This window comes from Eschrichtius robustus, chromosome 4, assembly GCF_028021215.1.
Source record: "Eschrichtius robustus isolate mEscRob2 chromosome 4, mEscRob2.pri, whole genome shotgun sequence".
Taxonomy (NCBI): Eukaryota; Metazoa; Chordata; class Mammalia; order Artiodactyla; family Eschrichtiidae; genus Eschrichtius; species Eschrichtius robustus.
The window spans coordinates 55,286,491-55,307,466 of record NC_090827.1 but is presented as its reverse complement, the minus strand read 5'-3'; the positions used below and the strand labels follow the sequence as shown (position 1 = coordinate 55,307,466).

The 20,976-nt window shown below is 38.1% G+C and overlaps 1 long non-coding RNA gene across 1 annotated transcript in view; it reads right to left on the bottom strand.

Annotated features, from left to right (window-relative positions):
* Positions 1-20,976, bottom strand: part of LOC137763665 (uncharacterized) — a 32,622-nt gene that overhangs the window by 3,103 nt on the left and 8,543 nt on the right. Inside the window, exon 3 of the long non-coding RNA XR_011073830.1 lies at positions 7,427-7,490. This is a non-coding gene — a long non-coding RNA (uncharacterized lncRNA). The remainder of the gene's footprint in view (positions 1-7,426; positions 7,491-20,976) is intronic.

Genomic DNA, 20,976 nt, shown 5'->3' with positions numbered 1-20,976 from the left:
GACTCGTTCACATTGGTATTCCCGGTGCCTAGCACATTAACTGGCTCATAATAAGCCACTCAATACATATTTATTGAATGAGTAATCCTTTATTACACACTTTGTGTATATTTATATAAAATTTTACAATTTTAATTGTTTGTATGTGTTCTTTTATTGACTTAATGTCTTCTTCTACTTTACTAAAGTTCTACAAGTCTACTTTGTTCACTGATGTGTTACTGGGACCTTGCAAGTAATAAGGCCCTTGCCGTTATTTATTTCATAAGTAAATGCATTAAATAATTATCAATCAATGGAAGACACTTAAAAAGGTAATACTGAAGAGTCCAGATAGGCCATTGGGTTATAAAACAAAGCAGATGAACTCTGCTTTCAAAAACCTAAACTGGGGAAAGGCAGGTTTCAGCAAGTAATGACTTCCTATAACCCCTTTAAATGCTTAATTCTATCTATAAAAATTAAGATCTAATAATCAGCCTGTTGGATAGAGGTTTAATTTTCTTTTTTTTTTAAATCAGGGATCCAGTCTTGTATTTAGTATCTACTTGAAACGAACTTGGTTTATGGGAATAGGATATACTTAAAAACATCTATGATGTTTAACAACCTAATCCTTATTTTTTGGATATTGGTCTCAATATAATCTTGACGGAAAGTTCTGTTCAAGAGGTTTCCAGACTTGATATTGGAGCATAATGTTGGCCTACACTTCTGATCTGTGGGAAAGCTTTTGTGCCATAATGTCAAATGGCTATTGTGATAAATGGCAAAAATGACCACGAGACCCTGTACCTCCTTCCACCAAGAAGCGGAGTCCATTTCCTAACTATTGAATCTGTGCTGGCCCTGGAACTTACTTTGCTCAATAGAATACGGCAAGAGTGATAGTGTGCCAGTTCTAAGTCTCCGTTTCAAAAGGCCTTATAGCTTCATTCTTACTCTGAGAAACTTGCAAATGCCATGTGAACAAACTTGGCTAGCCTGCTGGAGGGTGAGAACACAGTGAGAGAGACCCCTGTTCTTTCAGACACCTCAGCGGAAGCCGTCATAATCAGCTGGCCTGGCCAATCCACCAGCTGCCTGCAGATGCATGAGAAAGCCCAGCTGTATTAGTCTGCTAGGGCTTATACACACACACACACACACACACACACACACACACACACACACAATGGAATATAACTCAGCCATAAAGAAAGAATGAAATCTTGCCATTTGCAACAACAGGAATGGACCTGGAGGGTTTATGTTAAGTAAGTCAGACAGAGAAACACAAATACTGTGTAATTTCACTTATATGTGGAATCTAAAAAAATGAAACAAACAAAACAGAAACAGATTCATAGATGCAGAGAACAAATTAGTAGTTGCCAGAGGGGACAGAGGTAGGGGGGTTAGGTAAAAATAGGTGAAGGGGATTGAGAGGTACAAATTTCCATTTATAAAATAAATGAATCATGGGGATATAATATGCAGCAAAAGGAAAATAGTCAATAATATTGTAATAACTCTGTATGGGATTAGACTTGACTTATCATGGTGATCACTTTGTAATGTATTTAAGTGTCAAATCACTACATTGTACACATGAAACTACCATAATACTGTACATCAACTCTGCTTCAATTTTTTTTTTAAATGCAAAGTACCACAGACTGGGTGGCTTAAACAACAGAAATTTATTTTCTCAAAGTCCTGGAGGCTGAAGGTCTGAGGTCAAAGTTAGCAGGGTTGGTTCCTTTCAAGGGCTCTGAGGGAAGAATCTGTCCCAGGCCTCTCCCCCTGGCTTGTAGACAGCTGTTTTCATGTTGACATAGTGTTCTCCCTGTATCTTCACATCATCTTCCCTCTGTATGCATCCCTGTCCAAATTTTCTCTTCTTACAAGGACACCAGTCATATGCAAATATGCATTTGAGTGGCCACATGGGGGGAATCACACAATTCAGCTTGTAACACTAGCCAAGATTGGTAAAGCAAGGAGAACTGCCCAGCTCAGCCTAGCCCAAACGGTTGACATACAAAATAGAGAGCCAAATAAATAGCTGTTATTTTAAGTTGCTAAATTTTAGAGTAGTTTGTTACCCAGCACAGGTTAACTGACACAGCCATATTTAATTGAATTTCAGTGCATTTACTACTTGTTTTTAAGACTGTAGACTATAGCAGTCTGTTTGAGCTGCTATAACAAAAGACGGGTGGCGTAAACAACAAACGTTTATTTCTCATATTTCTGGAGGCTAGGAAGTCCAAGATCAAGGCACTGGCAGTTTTGGTGTCTGATAAGAGCTGTCTTCCTGGTTCATAAGATGGCCATCTTCTCCCTGTGTCTTCACATGGAAAAGGATGAGGGAGCTCTCTAGGGTCTCTTTTGTAAGAGAACTAATTCTATTCCTGAGAGCTCCACTCTCTGACCTAATCACCTTCCAAAGGTGCCTCCTCCTGATACCATCACTTGGGGATTAGGTTTCAACATGTGGATTTGGAGGGAACACAAACATTCAGTCTATGGCAGTCAACTTTCCAGCTATCGCTAAGTGAGTTACAACAGCTGTGCTGGTTACCTGGAAAACGTACTGTGATAAACATTCACTGAAAACATACTTAATCCCTCTAGTACTCCAAGGATGAGCTAGCTGTAATTTACCACAACTAGTTAATTTTTTCTTTCAGGTTATCCTTTGTGAGCTCCAACGACAGTGATCACTTCAAACTCAGATTTAGTACTTTCCTATCGGTATCTCTGCCAAAAGTATGTTCTTCAAGGTATGTTCTTAACCAAGTTTAACAAGGCCTATTTTCTAAAAAAATCAAATCATCACACCTCATAGCACCCTTACATAGATAGAAAGCATGGTTTATTTATTTTTATGTGTAATGTTCATCTCTAAATACCAATATTTTCACCAAACTTAGTCTTGAGAAGTTAAATTTCATGCATGTAAGAAATGTTTCCCCAACTGAGTAAATATTAAAATGAGCAATTCTCCTTTTTGACAGACAGTGTTAAATGTGTTTGGTCATCAAATTTGACTTAGTATTCCACAGGATATCCTAATGTTTTTGGCAATATCTCAAAGCTCTTACGAATCTCCCAACCAACTGTTGCTTTGAAGGGCAGTTTCTTCACCTAGCAGGAAGTTTTTCTAGTTTATTCACCTTTACTTAGAGTTCCATATTTTCCTCTTTTAATATTTCCTACATATTTAAGCACAGCTAAAAATGTGACCAAAAAATGTTTTAAAAGTTTTACTTGGTTACGAAGCTTTACTTTTCTCATGCTGGGAAACTGATAATTTGTGATTCTAATTTTAACTGGATTAATCTCACTTAAAAACCCTTCCATGCCTATTGCACATGTTATTGTCCAACTTCATGAAGAATTTAGCTACTACTCTATGTGGAAAATGCTGAGAATTGAGGTGTTTTTGCTGTTGAAGGAACATTACTCATGCTCTAAAATGCAATTTAAACCTAAGTCAATGTTATATTCAAGTTAATTTTTATTTTGAAAATACTTTTGTAAAAGCTTAGTTTCTTTAGGATTCTTGACCAAAAATCATAGACACTCCTACTCTCAAAAGTGCCACTATGTTCCCACCACCACAGTTTCTCACTCTATTGTGGGCTAGTTACCGTTCAGCTTCAAAGTGTCAACATTTTCCCCTTGTGGCTATCTGGGGACATGGCTAGGTTTTGCCATTCCTTGAGGGTTACACTGCTTTCCTTTTTGCATTGGCTTTAACTGGGTATCTGCCATTTCCTATGTTCCAGGAAGTCTGCTACTTTCTACCTGGCTCTAATTCAGTTTGTTAATTAATATACATCATTTATCTGGCTTATGGACATAGAGTATATCCTAGATAATTTCATCTATGCTTGCCAATTGACTATACCAGATAAGAGCCTTACCATCAACATTAGGCTGCCCAGAAATTCTTTTGTGCTTTGACCTTTCATTTTAATAGTCTGTAGCTGGACAGTGTTGGTCTGGCATATAATCATCATTTCTTTGGCTGGGGCCCTCTTTCTGTCTTTCACCTCTGGTAGTGTAATAACCGCTCTACCGTCTTTTTTCTTTTTTAAATTTTCTTTTTATCTTTGCATATTGGAGGACATGAGAGTTCTCCAATTTTGCTTTGCTTTCTTCCTTACTCTAGAAATGCTCTAGCTCCTTCAGGGGTCTCTTTCTTGTCTAATTTCCTTGATTTTGCCAGTATCAACAAGGAGGCGTTTCTTGGTGTCGTCATTCCTGAGCAGAAAGTCTATGTGCCAGACCATATTAGAAGTTTTTTTTCTCCAGAACTTTCTAAGTTGAAGTGACATTGGTGTCTGTATTCTTGCAAAAATCGCCATTGGAATCCCCCTCTTCAAGACTTCCAGCAGCTTCCCCTGTTCAGAAAATACTTCTTTCCCACTCAACAAATTTTCCAGAGATCTGGAGAGAAATGTTTCTCTGTCCAGGAATATCAGTTCATCTAAAAACATACAAACAAATAAAATGTGTATCCAGTAACAGCAGCCAGAACTGTACTTTTACCTTCCCCTGATTTACCATTTGAAAAATAGATTTCTGAGTCTGTGGTCACTAGGACTCCAGGGACCAGGACATAGAACATTAATCTAAATAGATGATTCTGACAGTTTTAATGATAAATGTAACTCATGTCAGCTAAACTGATCAGTCATTGTGAGGCTGAGAATAATCTTAAGGCAGGTTTTGTCCTGGGGTCACCCTTTGGGGCATCAGATACCACCTGGGACTGCCTGTATCGCTAGATACACGAAGATCACTAAATATTTGAAAATGGCTTGAAAACCTTTTTAGGCATCAGATATCCTCAGAAATTCAGATAAATTGGTGGGCTTTGGGTTTTTTTTAAAGAAAATAGAAGGTAAAAATGCTTAGATAACTGGAATGCATACCAAAAGAAGCAAAAGTGGAAGGAATCAATATTTATTACTCATTTACCCTAGGTGAGACACGTTGCAAAATGATCTCTGTATTCCTCATAATAACCCTTTAAGTAAATTTTACATCTCTATTTTATAAATGAGAAAACTAAGACTCGAGATGTTCAGCTACCTGCCTGAGGTCACGGCACACCCTGGCTAGTGTGCTGATGTGCTGAAGCCAGGACTGTGACCCCCTTCCAAAGGCCATGCTTATTCGCTGCACTTGTCTGGATTCCTGAGAAGCAGAAGCAAAAAAGAAAAGGCAAGGAGATAGGATTGATTTATTTTGATCATAGTTCCTACATGATTTATTTTCCATGTAAGCTAGAACTTAGGAAAATGGTAAGTATGTTGTGTAAGATAGCATCTCGGGATTGAACATGGAGACCCTGAATGTATATGTTTTCTGCAGAGTAAATGATGACTTGAAAAGAATGACAACAAAATTGAAGTTATATTGCTTAGGATCGAGTAATGTGAATCAAGTACTCTATGTCCATGCTTTTACTTCCACAGACCATCAGAGAGGCACAGTGTCGTGGTTAAGAACTTGGGCCTCTGGAGCCAGACTGCATGTTCAAGGACCTCTTCTTCCTCTCACCAGCTGTGCAGCTCTGGGCAAGTTACTTAGCCTCTTTTTTTTTTTTTTTTTAACATTCTATTAATCAATTAATTTATTTATTTTTAGCTGTGTTGGGCCTTCGTTTCTGTGCGAGGGCTTTCTCTAGTTGCGGCAAGTGGGGGCCACTCTTCATTGCAGTGTGCGGGCCTCTCACTATCGCGGCCTCTCTTGTTGCGGAGCACAGGCTCCAGACGCGCAGGCTCAGTAGTTGTGGCTCACGGGTCTAGTTGCTCCGCGGCATGTGGGATCTTCCCAGACCAGGGCTCGAACCCGTGTCCCCTGCATTGGCAGGCAGATTTTCAACCACTGCGCCACCAGGGAAGCCCTACTTAGCCTCTTTTTGCTGCAGTTTCCTCCTTTGTAAAATGGGGATGGCCTTAAAGAACAGCTTACATTGTTGGGTTAAAAGGATTAAATGAGCAATACATAAACATTATTTAGAGCTGTGTCTGGCTTACAGTAAGTACTTAAAGCACGCTGCCTCATTATCTTCTGCTCTGAATCTCAAAAATCCTGTGAATATCTATCTGTTACAAACATGAGCCATAAGAACCTATTGGTAGTATCATTAGATGGTTTCTGGAGTTCTTAAAATAGTTCACAGAGTTCTTGGGAACACAATGTGTATCGTAAGTAGCTGGTAGAGAGGCCTAGACAGCAGGCCATCAAGACCAGTGGTTGAATCCTGATTCTACCACCTATTAGAAATAGAACCAGGGTATCCCAGCTAAGCATTTTTCCATATCTGTAAAATGGGAGAATAGTACCTCAGAGGATTATAGAGGAGATTAATAAAATCATGTTTTGAACAGTATCTAGAGGCTCTCAAGGAATTATTCATGTGTGTGTATATTATATATATATATATATATATATCATATTATATCATATCAGTTCAGTGCTTTCAAGGCCAGAATATGAATTTCTTTGCTTGGTGTCTTTTGAGCTTACCTACTTAGACCTTATATTGATAATGTCTTAAATCCGTGTGGTATGTTTCAGCTTACTCAGTGCTTTACACCCATCATCTCATTTAATCCAGAAAATAACTTTGTGAGACAGGTATCATTATTCTTAGAATGTAGACTCAGGATCACAAAGTTGCTAAGTAATTGAGCTGGAACTTGAACCCAGATCTTCTGAGTAAAGGCGTCTAATGATAGTTTTTCATGTTTCTCTACTTTCTTCTGAATGTTCTCAGGAAAAAAAATTTTAAGAGTATGTAGACCAGGAGTTATACATGTCTCCACCATATATGTTACATTGGCCAAAGTGAAACCAAGAAAGAAAGTCTTTCCTAAAAGCAAGTAGATAGTTTCAGAGTAGAGAAAAGGAGAAAGAAACACAATGACATGCTTCATCTTTTGCAAATATCTTTCCTTTGCAGTTCTCAAGTCAGTAAGAATCATGTGACAGATTAGTTTACAGAGTTCCCATTGAAATCTGTGAACCCAAAAAAGGTAGGCAGGAAAATAAACTGGACAGACAATCAAACTTTTTATATTTTATGTTTTCACTTATTTTTTAAAATATATTCTGTTTTCATACACACACAAATAAGAACATTGAGAAACCATTTTAAAACCCAGAAGTATTATTAAATTACAAAAAAGACATAGTTGATAGGGATGTGTAGATAATTACTATGATTTTTTTCCCCATAATCCACTGTCAATAACTTATTCCAGTGGTATAAGCTGACATTTACTTTCTTACCTTTTTTAAACTCCTGGGTTTCGGCTAAAGTTCAGTTTCCAGGAAATCTCTCCCCATTTGGGGTGACTGTGTACCACAGCCTCAAATTCCTCCCGAGGCCCTTGCCCATGTACACAGTCACACAACTCACCGTCTGTTCAGGCTGGTTTGGTCGACAGTGCCCATGTGACAAAATTATATCCCTCGGAAAGGAACTGGAATGAAAGAGAACAGATGTTACCCACTCAAAGACGGGTTTAGTAGGAAACCATGGACGCTGGCTGGCCATGATCACAAGCTTTGCCAGCAGGCTCTGATTTTTGAATTTTGGTCCCTTGTATCTGTCATGCTTCTTTTTAAAGAGTGCTGAGATGAAGAAAATATAAAACCAAGTCTTTTTTATCCAGGAAGGCAGCCCTGCTGATTTTCACACTGAGAAGTTCAAACAGAGAGGTAGAAGATCAGGATATTATAATAACCACTTTCTCCTTGATGGAGAAAAAAATACGGGGGTGTTACAAGTTGAATATAAATATCGATACCTTGACAAGCCAAAAAGGACTAAAGAAATAAGATTGTGAATCAAGCTGTACTGTGATTCACTTTCGGTTAATGAAACTAACGGATTGACTAAATTTTTTTTGGCCCAAGTGATGCATTTAAATGCCTGGTTATTTGCTATTTCATTCAATATCACACATTCCTTCTCCCACACTGAAGAGAACACTGTCACTTAGAATATCGGGGCTTTCTGTTGTTCCCTGTGACTGTTCTGTGAGCTTGTTTATCAGCTACACAGATGTGCTACAAGGCCTTTAGTTGGTTTGGGACCGCAAGTGAGTGTGTGGTGCAAAAAAGACCTCACCTCACCGTGCAATTTAACAGATCCCAAAAAAAGGAACAAAAATCCTGAGAGAAGGCATTCATAACAGTAAAAATTACGGTTGGTGAAACTTGGCTGAATTGGCTGAGGAATTCTTCATCCTTCTAAAAAGATTTGCCTCATGTATTGGGGTTAAGTTCAGTCCTGAAAGGACCTATTTGAAATGCTGTTCTAGCATGTGGCGGAGGACATACTACCCCAAATTAACCACACACAAATGCCATTTTTAGTCTTTCAACATTTGATTAAAACAAGGGTTCACATCCTTTGAAGCACAATTCTTTATGGTTGCAGTATAGTCAGTAAGCATTGACCTACATATTATGTTCTGATTAAGTGAATATTCTGGTAAGATAAGATGTTACCCATAATCAATTTTTATTTCAATGTTTATTTTTTGAGAATCATGCTAACGTGTTAGACTAGTGTCCTCTGCTTTGAAACTCATAGTATATGGAATATAATTGAATTATTTCTTTAAAAATGGTAACCTAAAAACAGAGTTAGATATTAAATATCTTAAAAAGTAGCCTTTTGAATTTGTAATCACTATGAATGTAGGGCCTTGGAAATAGAACATAAAAAAGAAAATATCTGAATAAGGAATCTGGCCTCCAGAACAATGCTTTTGATACCTTTAAGTATCTTGGCATGCTTTTAGTTTCCCATTATGATTATTAATATATATATTTTAAGTGATGTTGAAGATGACGACTGGTACCAAGCTAAGGCTATATTCTAAAAGAGCTATTTGTAAAAATTCCATGATTTATGAACACAGCAGTATGATTCATAATAGCTGGAATATGGGAGCAAACCAAGTATCTATTGACAGATAATTGGATAAACAAATGTGATATATACATACAATGGAATATTACTCACCTTATTCATACAATGGAATATTATCTAGCCTTAAAAAGGAAGAAAAAAAAAAAAAAAGGAAGGAAGTTCTGTCACATGCTGCAATATGGATGAACCATGGGGACATTATCTAAGTGAAATAAGCCAGTCACAAAAAGACAAATACTATGTGATTCTACTTACATGAGATACCGAGAGCACATAGTCAATTTTATAGAAAGAGAAAGTAGAATGGTGATTGCCAAGAGTAGGGGCAGGGGGTGATGGGGAATTGCTGTTTGATTGGTACAGAGTTTCAGTTTTTTTGTTTTTCCCACATAAAAACACTTTAATACCATATTAAATAACAAGTTTATCTTTCTTTTTCTTTTATCCCCCCACCCCCCCACCCTCCCACTTCCTCCCTTGGTGTCCATACGTTTGTTCTCTACATCTGTGTCTCTATTTCTGCCTTGAAAACCAGTTCATCTGTACCATTTTTCTAGATTCCACATATATGCGTTAATATATGATACTTGTTTTTCTCTTTCTGACTTACTTCACTCTGTATAACAGTCTCTAGGTCCATCCACTTCTCTGCAAATGACCCAGTTTCGTTCCTTTTTATGGCTGAGTAATATTCTGTTGTATATATGTACCACATCTTCTTTATCCATTCATCTGTCGATGGGCATTTAGGTTGCTTCCATGACCTGGCTATTGTAAATAGTGCTGCAATGAACATTGGGGTGCATGTGTCTTTTTGAATTATGGTTTTCTCTGGGTATATGCCCAGTAGTGAGATTGCTGGGTCATATGGTTGTTCTATTTTTAGTTTGTTAAGGAACCTCTATACTGTTCTCCATAGTGGCTGTATCAATTTACATTCCCACCAACAGTGCAAGAGGGTTCCCTTTTCTCCACACCCTCTCCAGCATTTGTTTGTAGATTTTCTGATGCTGCCCATTCTAACCAGTGTGAGGTGATAACTCGTTGTAGTTTTGATTTGCATTTCTCTAATAATTAGTAACGTTGAGCAGCTTTTCATGTGCCTCTTGGCCATCTGTATGTCTTCTTTGCAGAAATGTCTATTTAGGTCTTCTGCCCATTTTTTGATTGGGTTGTTTGTTTTTTTAATATTGAGCTGCATGTGCTGTGTATATATTTTGGAGATTAATCATTTGTCCGTTGATTTGTTTGCAAATGTTTTCTCCCATTCTGAGGGTTGTCTTTTCATCTTGTTTATAGTTTCCTTTGCTGTGCAAAAGCTTTTAAGTTTCATTAGGTCCCATTTGTTTATTTTTGTTTTTATTTCCACTACCCTACGAGGTGGGTAAAAAAGATCTTGCTGTGATTTATGTCAAAGAGTGTTCTTCTTATGTTTTCTTCTAAGGGTTTTATAGTGTCCAGTCTTACATTTAGGTCTGTAATCCAGTTTGAGTTTATTTTTGTGTATGGTGTTTAGGGAGTGTTCTAATTTCATTCTTTTACATGTAGCTGTCCAGTTTTCTCAGCACCACTTATTGAAGAGACTGTCTTTTCTCCATTGTATATCCTTGCTTCCTTTGTCATAAATTAGTTGACATAGGTACGTGGGTTTACCTCTGGGCTTTCTATCCTGTCACATTGACCTATACTTCTGTTTTTGTGCCAGTACCGCATTGTCTTGCTTACTGTAGCTTTGTAGTATAGTCTGAACTCAGGGAGTCTGATTCCTCCAGCTCCGTTTTTTTCCCTCAAGATTGCTTTGGCTATTCGGGGTCTTCGGTGTCTCCAAACAAATTTTAAGATTTTTTGTTCTAGTTCTGTAAAAATGCCATTGATAATTTGACAGGGATTGCATTGAATCTGTAGATTGCTTTGAGTAGTATTGTCATTTTCACAATATTGATTCTTCCAATCCAAGAACATGGTATTTCTCTCCATCTGTTTGTGTCATCTTTGATTTCTTTCATCAGTGTCTTATAGTTTTCTGAGTACAGGTCTTTTACCTCCTTAGGTAGGTTTATTCCTAGGTATTTTATACTTTTTGTTGCAATGGTGAATGGGATTGTTTCCTTAATTTCTCTTGCTGATCTTTCATTGTTAGCGTATAGGAATGCAAGAGATTTCTATGCATTAATTTTGTATCCTGCAACTTTACCAGATTCATTGATTAGCTCTAGTAGTTTTCTGGTGGCATCTTTAGGATTCTCTATGTATAGCATCATGTCATCTGCAAACAGTGGCAGTTTTACTTCATCTTTTCCAGTTTATATTCCTTTTATTTCTTTTGATTCTCTGATTGCCCTGGCTAGGACTTCCAAAACTATGTTGAATAATAGTGGCGAGAGTGGATATCCTTGTCTTGTTTCTGATCTTAGAGTAAATGCTTTCAGTTTTTCACCATCGAGAATTATGTTTTCTATGGGTTTGTCCTACATGGCCTTTATTATGTTGAGGTAGGTTCACTCTGTGCCCACTTTCCAGAGAGTTTTTATCATAAATGGGTTTTGAATTTTGTCAAAAGCTTTTTCTGCATCTATTGAGATGATCATATGGTTTTTATTCTTCAGTTTGTCAATATGGTGTATCACATTGATTGATTTGCATATATTGAAGAATCCTTGCATCCCTGGGATAAATCCCACTTGATGATGGTGTATGATCCTTTTAATGTTGTTGAATTCTGTTTGCTAGTGTTTTGTTGAGGATTTTTGCGTCTATATTCATCAGTGATATTGGTCAGTAATTTTCTTTTTTTCTAGTATCTTTGTCTGGTTTTCGTGTCAGGGTGATGGTGGCCTCGTAGAATGAGTTTGGGAGTGTTCCTTCCTCTACAATTTTTCAGAAGAGTTTGAGAAGGATGGGTGTTAGCTGTTCTCTAAATGTTTGATAGAATTCACCTGTGAAGCCATCTGGTCCTGAACTTTTGTTTGTTGGAAGATTTTTAATCATAGTTTCAATTTCATTACTTGTGATTGGTCTGTTCATATTTTCTATCTCTTCCTGGTTCAGTCTTGGAAGCTTATACCTTTCTAAGAATTTGTCCATTTCTTCCAGGTTGTCCATTTTATTGGCATTGAGTTGCTTGTAGTAGTCTCTTATGATGCTTTGTATTTCTGCTGTGTCCCTTGTAACTTCTCCTTTTTCATTTCTAATTTTATTGATTTGAGGCCTCTCCCTCTTTCTCTTGATGAGTTTGGCTAATGGTTTATCAATTTTGTTTATCTTCTCAAAGAACCAGCTTTTAGTTTTATTGAGCTTTGCTATTATTTTCTTTGTTTCTATTTCATTTATTTCTGCTCTGATCTTTATGATTTCTTTCCTTCTACTAACTTTGGGTTTTATTTGTTCTTCTTTCTGTAGTTCCTTTAGGTGTAAGGTTAGAGTGTTTATTTGAGACTTTTCTTGTTTCTTGAGGTAGGCTTGTATTGCTATAAGCTTCCCTCTTAGAAGTGCTTTTGCTGCATCCCATAGGTTTTGGATCATCGTGTTTTCATTGTCATTTGTCTCTAGGTATTTTTTGATTTCCTCTTTGACTTCTCCAGTGATCTCTTGATTATTTAGTAACATACTGTTTAGCCTCCATGTGTTTGTGTTTTTTACGTTTTTTTCCCTGTAATTTATTTCTAATCTCAGAGCGTTGTGATTGGAAAAGATGCTTGATATGATTTCAATTTTCTTAAATTTACCGAGGCTTGATTTGTGACCCAAGATGTGGTCTATCCTGGAGAATGTTCCATGTGCACTTGAGAAGAAAGTGTAATCTGCTGTTTTCGGATGGAATGTCCTATAAATATCAATTAAATCTATCTGGTTTATTGTGTCATTTAAAGCTTGTGTTTCCTTATTAATTTTCTGTCTGGATGATTTGTTCATTGGTGTAAGTGAGATGTTAAAGTCCCCCAATATTATAGTGTTACTGTTGATTTCCTCTTGTATACATACCTCAATACATAAGCATTTGCCTTATGTACTGAGGTGCTCAGATGTTGGGTGCATATATATTTATAATTGTTATATCTTCCTCTTGGATTGATCCCTTGATCATTATGTAGTGTCCTTCCTTGTCTCTTGTAACATTCTTTATTTTAAAGTCTATTTTATCTAATATGAGTATTGCTACTCCAGCTTTCTTTTGATTTCCATTTGCATGGAATATCTTTTTCCATCCCCTCACTTTCAGTCTGTATGTGTCCCTAGGTATGAAGTGGTTCTCTTGTAGACAGCATATATATATGGATCTTGTTTTTGTATCCATTCAGCAAGCCTGTATCTTTTGGTTGGAGCATTTAATCCATTCACGTTTAAGGTAATTATCAATATGTATGTTCCTATGACCATTTTCTTAATTGTTTTGGGTTTGTTTTTGTAGGTCCCTTTCTTCTCTTGTGTTTCCCACTTAGAGAAGTTCCTTTAGCATTTGTTGTAGAGCTGGTTTAGTGGTGCTGAATTCTCTTAGCTTTTGCTTGTCTGTAAAGGTTTTAATTTCTCTGTCAAATCTGGTGAGATCCTTGCCGGGTAGAGTAATCTTGGTTGTAGGTTGCTCCCTTTCATCACTTTAAATATATCGTGCAAAACCCTTTTGGCTTGTAGAGTTTCTGCTGAGAAATCTGCTGTAAACCTTATGGGAGTTCCCTTGTATGTTATGTGTTGTTTTTCCCTTGTTGCTTTTAATAATTTTTCTTTGTCTTTAATTTTTGTCAACTTGATTATTATGTGTCTCAGCGTGTTTCTCCTTGAGTTTATCCTGCCTGGGACTCTCTGTGCTTCCTGGACTTGGGTGGCTCTTTCCTTTCCCATGTTAGGGAAGTTTTCGACTATAATCTCTTCAAATATTTTCTCGGGTCCTTTCTCTCTTCTCCTTCTGGGACCCCTGTAATGCAAATGTTGGAGCATTTAATGTTGTCCCCGAGGTCTCTTAGGTTGTCTTCATTTCTTTTCATTCTTTTTTCTTTATTATGTTCCGCAGCAGTGAATTCCACCATTCTGTCTTCCAAGTCACTTATCCGTTCTTCTGCCTCAGTTATTCTGCTATTGATTCCTTCTAGTGTATTTTCATTTCAGTTATTGTATTGTTCATCTCTGTTTGTTTGTTCTTTAATTCTTCTAAGTGTTTGTTCTTTAACTCTTCTAGGTCTTTGTTAAACATTTCTTGCATCTTCTCGATCTTTGCCTCCATTCTTTTTCCAAGGTCCTGGATCATCTTCACTGTCATTATTCTGAATTCTTGTTCTGGAAGGTTGCCTATCTCCACTTCATTTAGTTGTTTTCTGGGGTTTTATATTGTTCCTTCATCTGGTACATAGTCCTCTGCCTTTTCATTTTGTCTATCTTTCTGTGAATGTGGTTTTCGTTCCACAAGCTGCAGAAATGTAGTTCTTCTTGCTTCTGCTGTCTGCCCTCTGGTGGATGAGGCTATCCAAGAGGCTTGTGCAAGCTTCCTGATGGGAGGGACTGGTGGTGGGTAGAGCTGGGTGTTGCTCTGGTGGGCAGAGCTCAGTAAAACTTTAATCCACTTGTCTGCTGATTGGTGGGGCTGGGTTCCCTCCCTGTTGGTTGTTTGGCCTGAGGTGACCCAGCACTGGAGCTCTTTGGTGGGGCTAATGGCGGACTCTGGGAGGGCTGACCCCAAGGACTACTTCCCAGAACTTCTGCTCCCAGTGTCCTTTTCCCCACGGTGAGCCACAGCTACCCCCCACCCCTGCAACACCAGGAGGTAGGTCTGGTACAGTCTTCCATGGGGTCACTACTTCTTCCCCTGGGTCCTGATGTGCACACTACTTTGTGTGTGCCTTCCAAGAGTGGAGTCTCTGTTTCTCCCAGTCTTGCTGAAGTCCTGCAATCAAATTCCACTAGGCTTCAAAGTCTGATTCTCTGGGAATTCCTCCTCCCGTTGCTGGACCCTCAGGTCAGGAAGCCTGAGGTGGGGCTCAGAACCCTCACTCCAGTGGGTGGACTTCTGTGGTATGATTGTTCTCCAGTTTGTGAGTCACCCACCCAGTGGCTATGGGATTTGATTTTATTGTGATTGCACCCCTCCTACTGTCTCACTGCAGCTTCTCCTTTGTCTTTGGATGTGGGGTATCTGTTTTGGTGAGTTCCAGTGTCTTCCTGTTGATGATTGTTCAGCAGTTAGTTGTGATTCCGGTGCTCTTGCAAGAGGGAGTCAGCACATGTCCTCCTACTCTGCCATCTTGAACCAATCCCCCAGAGTTTCAGTTTTGCGACATGAAAAATAATGGAGATTGATTGCACAACAATGTAAATGTACTTAACACTATCGAACCATATGTACACCAAAAATGGTCAAGACTGTAAATTTTGCTGTGTATTTTACCACAATTAATTTTTTTAAAGATAAAATGTTCCATGATTTAAGTCTGTAGCCTTGTCATTTTCTCCTCTTATAAATTCATATGTAGAAAAAAATGTAGTTTGAGGAAAGGATGGAATTAAGATTTTTCTATACAGAAAGCTTGAGGAACCACAAGGACTTAGTACAATAGCCTTGATCTCCATTTTATAGCAGATAGTGATGACAGGAAATACATTCTTTCCAGGAAATTAAGGAAGACTGTTTTCCTAAAACTTTCTTGTTCTCTAACGTTTTCTTATTCCATTAATTATCTCCCCTGTCATTTGTTTCTTTCATTTCTCCATCCCCACTGGCTCTTTTCATGCAGTCTACCCAACATGCTTGGGACTCCTAAATCCATTAACCTAATTTTCCTCAGTCTACCTCTTATCTTTCCTAGTTCTTAATATGTATAATGTGGGCTTTATATACAAATTGGAGCTGACTGGGAAGTAGTTGATAAGAGAGGGAGGAAATTTAAAATGCTAGGTAGGTACTCTAAACTATTGAATCAGGATTTAAGATTCAAGCCAGAGCTGAGAAAGTAGGCAGTGGCACAAGTGACGGAGAAATGGCTGGAGAAGGAGCCAAAGGAAAAGAGAGACCAAAGTAGAGACCAGGTCTTCAGCTAGGGGCACAAAGAGACCCAGCATAAGGCCAGATATGGAGGTGATATAGGATATAGGATCAGTGCTTCCAAAGCTTGTTAAAATTTGAACACAGCCTGTGTTCCAGCCATCTATCTTCATTATGGCCCTATTAAACTATTTGCTCTTCCAAGTTTCCATGATTTTATTCATCCTATTCTCAGTCTAGTTAGAGTACCGTCCAATAGAACTTTTTCTGTTGGCAAAGTGTTCTATATCTGCATGGACCAGTACAGTAGCTACTAGCCACATGTGACTAAAGGCTGATATATTGAATAGCACAGGTCTAGAATGTTCTTCCCTATTTCCAAGCCTGTTGAAACTCTACATTTTTCCTTTGAATGTCTAACACAATAGTGTTAGACATTCAATAGTGTTGCTTCTACTAGCCTGTACTTATGACTCTTCAGAGGACAGTCCTGAAATTACCAGAGAGATTGTGCACAAAGGGGAAGAGGTCGGAGAGCTTGGGAGTTTATGCCCTGCCTCACCTCCTATCCCCCACTCTCAGGGCATCACTCTGGCTCTCACTGACCAGTCCAGGAGCATGAAAACCCAGCTGTCTGACTCAAGCCAACTCTGAGATAAAACACACTCCTGAGCACCCTGCAGTGTCAAGTTGAAGCTACATTCTGCCAGACTTTGCCTGAAATCTTGCCCTTGTGCTTGGCTTCTTTCTCTCCTTGTCCTGCTTCCCTAGATTCCTTACTAGTTTCTCCTGGGAGCACCTCCTTAATAAACCACTTGCACATAAATCCTCATGCTAAGATATCAGGGTCTTGTCTAGGGAATTCTAAGGCAAACTAAAATGCTAATTCCTCTGTGAAACTTCCCCCAGTCCCCAATCAGTATTAATCTCTAATTCCTCTAAGCAGCCATAGCACTTTATTTATTTATATCTATAGTACAGCACCAAGTAAGTGTTAGATAATTACATTCATGACTGGGTCCCCAACTAGAATGTGAGCTGTTTGTGAGTAGGGATCATGTTATATTTATCCTTGTATCCTCTTGCTCAATGTCTGTGTATTATAGATTCTATAAAATATTTGTTGAATTTATTCCAATATAAAGGAAAAGGTGGATACAATGTTTATCATTTTTACTAAAAATATTTAATGATTTAAGCTTATTTAAATTGTACAGAGAGAGTTTTTGCCATTAGGTATTTATTTATTGAACTATAGATTCTTTCCATAGTCAGTGATGATGGCTAGCAGTTCTATAAATTGAAAAAAGATTAACATAAAAAAATGGTTCATAACTCACAGAGACAATGACAATAATTCCTGATTTTAAGGAGTTCTTCAAATTTTAGAGTCTTTAGAAATTCAACTGGGTATGATTCAGATACATCAATTAGGTGAATCAGGGCAGCACACACAGTAGAAAGAAAAAAAGCCATACCTTTCCCATCTTTTGTGGATCATAGTAAAACATGGACAATATTGAATTTCTTGTAGCTCTTTAAAAACATATAATTGAGACAGTAAATCCTTATCAGACGAACAAGTGAATAATGTTTAATGTCAAGGAAAAAATAGATCACAAAGTAGTACATATTTTAAAAACCAAAATATACATAGGAAATAAAAAGAAGAAAAAATTATACCAGAATGATAGAAATGGCTGGCTCTGAATAGTGCCATTTTGGGTGATTTCTACTTTCTTGCTCATGCTTTGTTGAATTTTCCACATTTTCTACGGTGAATATGTACACTTTTTGAAACTAGAAAACAAGTATATTTTTAAAAATTTCTAGCCACATCCACATCTTTTCAGGACTGCCTACTCCAAAAATCAGCAACAATAATCAAACAAAAACTCAAGTCAGCTTTACAAAGAGCGAAATAAAAATAAAAATAACAGAGTTGTTTTACTCGTTGAGAAATCATTCACAATTCAATCAATTGTAGAGTAAAGCTTGGTGCTATGAGTCAGGCAGACCCAAGCAATGACTTGTTATGATAGAGATGTAACCCAACACAAACCACAGGGAGCCAATTCAATTGTACGATTCAATTCTTTCCTTACATACTCTCATGTATGTACGTATTTTACACACAAAGCCCGTGTCATTGTGCCAAAATGCATTAATTCAACTATTTGAACATTTAGTTAGCAATTCAAATTCATCATTCTTACTTTGAATGATTATGTTAGAAGCTAACAAATTAATTTGGCTAAAAGAACTGAACTATGCCTTATACTGTCATGTAAAGACTTTTTTAATGGACTAAAATTATTAAATTGGAAATAAATCACTCAGAGAATTCCTATTGACCAAACTGTTCAGATTCTTCAAGGAAATATCCTGGGAATCGCCTGGCAGTCCAGTGGTTAGAACTCTGCTCTTCCATTGCAGGGGGCCCGGGGGTCAATCCCTGGTCAGGGAACTAAGACCCGCAAGCCACCCGGCGAGGCCAAAAAAAAAATCCAAATATCCTAACTTCTTTCCCTTTGAAATTCACCTTTGCAATAAAATTGTAAAAAAAGAAACCTGATCTCAACCTCATTGTATGGAGAGGGAAATGGTCTATAAGGCACAAAGTTTTTAGGTAAGCTTAATATTAGATTCCTATCTAAGGAAAACTTTTGTTAAGTGCATAGAAGTGTTTCTTTTAAAAATGTGTTCATCTTTATTTCCACATCTTAGGCATATAATAGCACTGAAAACTTCCAAGAACTTCTCCAGAGTGCTTAGCAGAAGTGTTCCACCCCTCTGTGCCGGATGGGGCAACTCAGCACCGCTCACACCACAGCCCTGCACTGTCCACCGTCTGGGTGGTCTTTAGCGGAAACCCTCAGAGGAGTACTGATTAGGACCAGAATTGCCTTGCCACGCACACAGTTTCTAGTGTCAGAACCCAGCCAGCTAAAGCGTAGTAGCTATCCTAAAATAATAAAAACAAATTAATAGAATTGCCGCAAGGGGAAATCAAATTCTACTTATAGACCTAGCGACAGAACAGCTGTTAAAATTCATTAAATTGGAAGTTCCTGTAGTAGCTTCTTGAGGATGTTTTTCAAAGTCTTTGGGCCACTACTATAAAAAACCTGGTTAAACATTTTTCATCAGAAAGTATTTTTGCTGGGAGGACATGGAGCGTATTTTGAAATCTTCATAGGATGTAAGACTGTGGCTGGACCATAGGCAAAGTTTACATTACAGTAGGTTTTGACAGATGGGCTCATTGTAGTTTTAAAATTTAAGAAGGGGAGATCAATGGCTGCATTAAAAACCCCAAAAACCTTTCCACTGAGCATGATTTTCTTTATCAAAGAAACTTCTATAAGATGTTTACAGATTTTCTCAAGTCTGGCTACAAATTCTATGATAAAATTCTTAGCTAATGACAAGAGCAACCTAAAGCCTATGTTACTTTAATTTTTTTTAAGTGCGTTTATCTACCTTTTTCTTCCAAGGATATTTCCATGCTGTTACAATTAGGACTGTGCTGTTATATAGATGATATATTTCAGGAAGAATCCTTATAATGCTAATAAGAAGGGAATGTGTCTGATGAGAAAAGAAATGAGTTTAGCTGTTCTCTGTCCTTCAAATTCTTCATCTCTTAAAAAAAAAAAAAAAAGATTGAATAAGCTGATCTCTGAGGACTTCTCTGGCTTTTGAGTTCTAGGAAACTAGAATTCCAAGAGTCACCTCTAAATACAGAGTTTAATGCATGCATTCAGCAAGAATTTGGGGATTGTTGACACTGCAAAACAGTGTTCATATGTGTATCATTTACGGTCTTTGATTATAAATACCAGAACTCAACTCTGGCTAATTGCAGGTGAAAGGGAAATCATGATGAGGTCAGGGTGGGGCTCACAGGGGAAACCTGAAGAAGCAGAAGCCTGAAAGGACAAGAAGTAGGGCTTTGGGGAGATCTAAGTGGCAGATCTCCAGGACCCTGCACTGGCTCCAACCGTTTTTCTTCTGTCCTTCAGTCACTAGGCTCAAGAGTCCACATGTGGAGAAGAGTCCATTGCTCACATGGTGGATTGATGCTCTCTATTCATTTTGCCCTATTCCAGGATCCCTTCACTTATGGTAAAGGCTAGAAAGCTAAAAACTATATTCCCCAGTCTCCTTTGCAGCCAGTGTTCTGGAAGAGAATTATTATTCAGCTAGTCACGTGCATTTCTGTGAGATTGGAAAGGCAGAAGTGAGGTAGACACCACACTCGTGCTGCTTCTGCAATTTCTACTCCAGAGCGTGGATATCAAGATGTTTGATTTTTCTGCAACATCTCTAGCCAAGGTTCCAGTACCCAGCCACTAGCTTAATAAGTGTTGAGAGGCAAGGCATAGCTCCTGCATATTGTTGGTACAGTACCAGCAGATGTCATGGCTCTGGAACCACCAATTCTGGCAGTGAATTCTAATCCCAGGTCACAGCTAAGGTGGCATATTCCTGGAGCCCACGGTTGCAGAGGGCACCAGAAGTTGGCATGGTGGCTTCCTAATTCCTCAGCTTCCTGATGGGAGTCTTTCTCTTTGCACACCAATCTTGTACTGCCAGTAATTCCTGGAAGCCTTGTTCTCTGTAATAAATCCCCTTCCGCTTAAATAGCTAGAGAGAGTTCCATTAGAGTCTACTTGGCCATCGTGGTTCATATGCCCACCTTGCAACTAGAGGAAGGCAGGACATGTTCTTTTGGGGAAAAGATCACAAACACGATGGAAGAGAGATAATTCTCCCCCAAAGTAAATAAGGCACCATTAGCAAAAAAAAGAGGAGGTGATGGATTGTGAGTGGCAGAAAACAATAAACAACTATCCTGCAAATGAATACAAAGATAGTTCAATCAGCGTTGTTTCAAAAGTGTGTTGCAGGTCCATTACACAAGCCAAAGTTTTCTGAAGTTTTACAGTGTTACAGTGCATTGTGAAAGCTTAACTATCCTAATGGAAGGAGTTAGAGAAGGCTTCATAATGTGATATCTGATCCAGTAGATATGAAGGGCTTTCAGAGTAGTGGA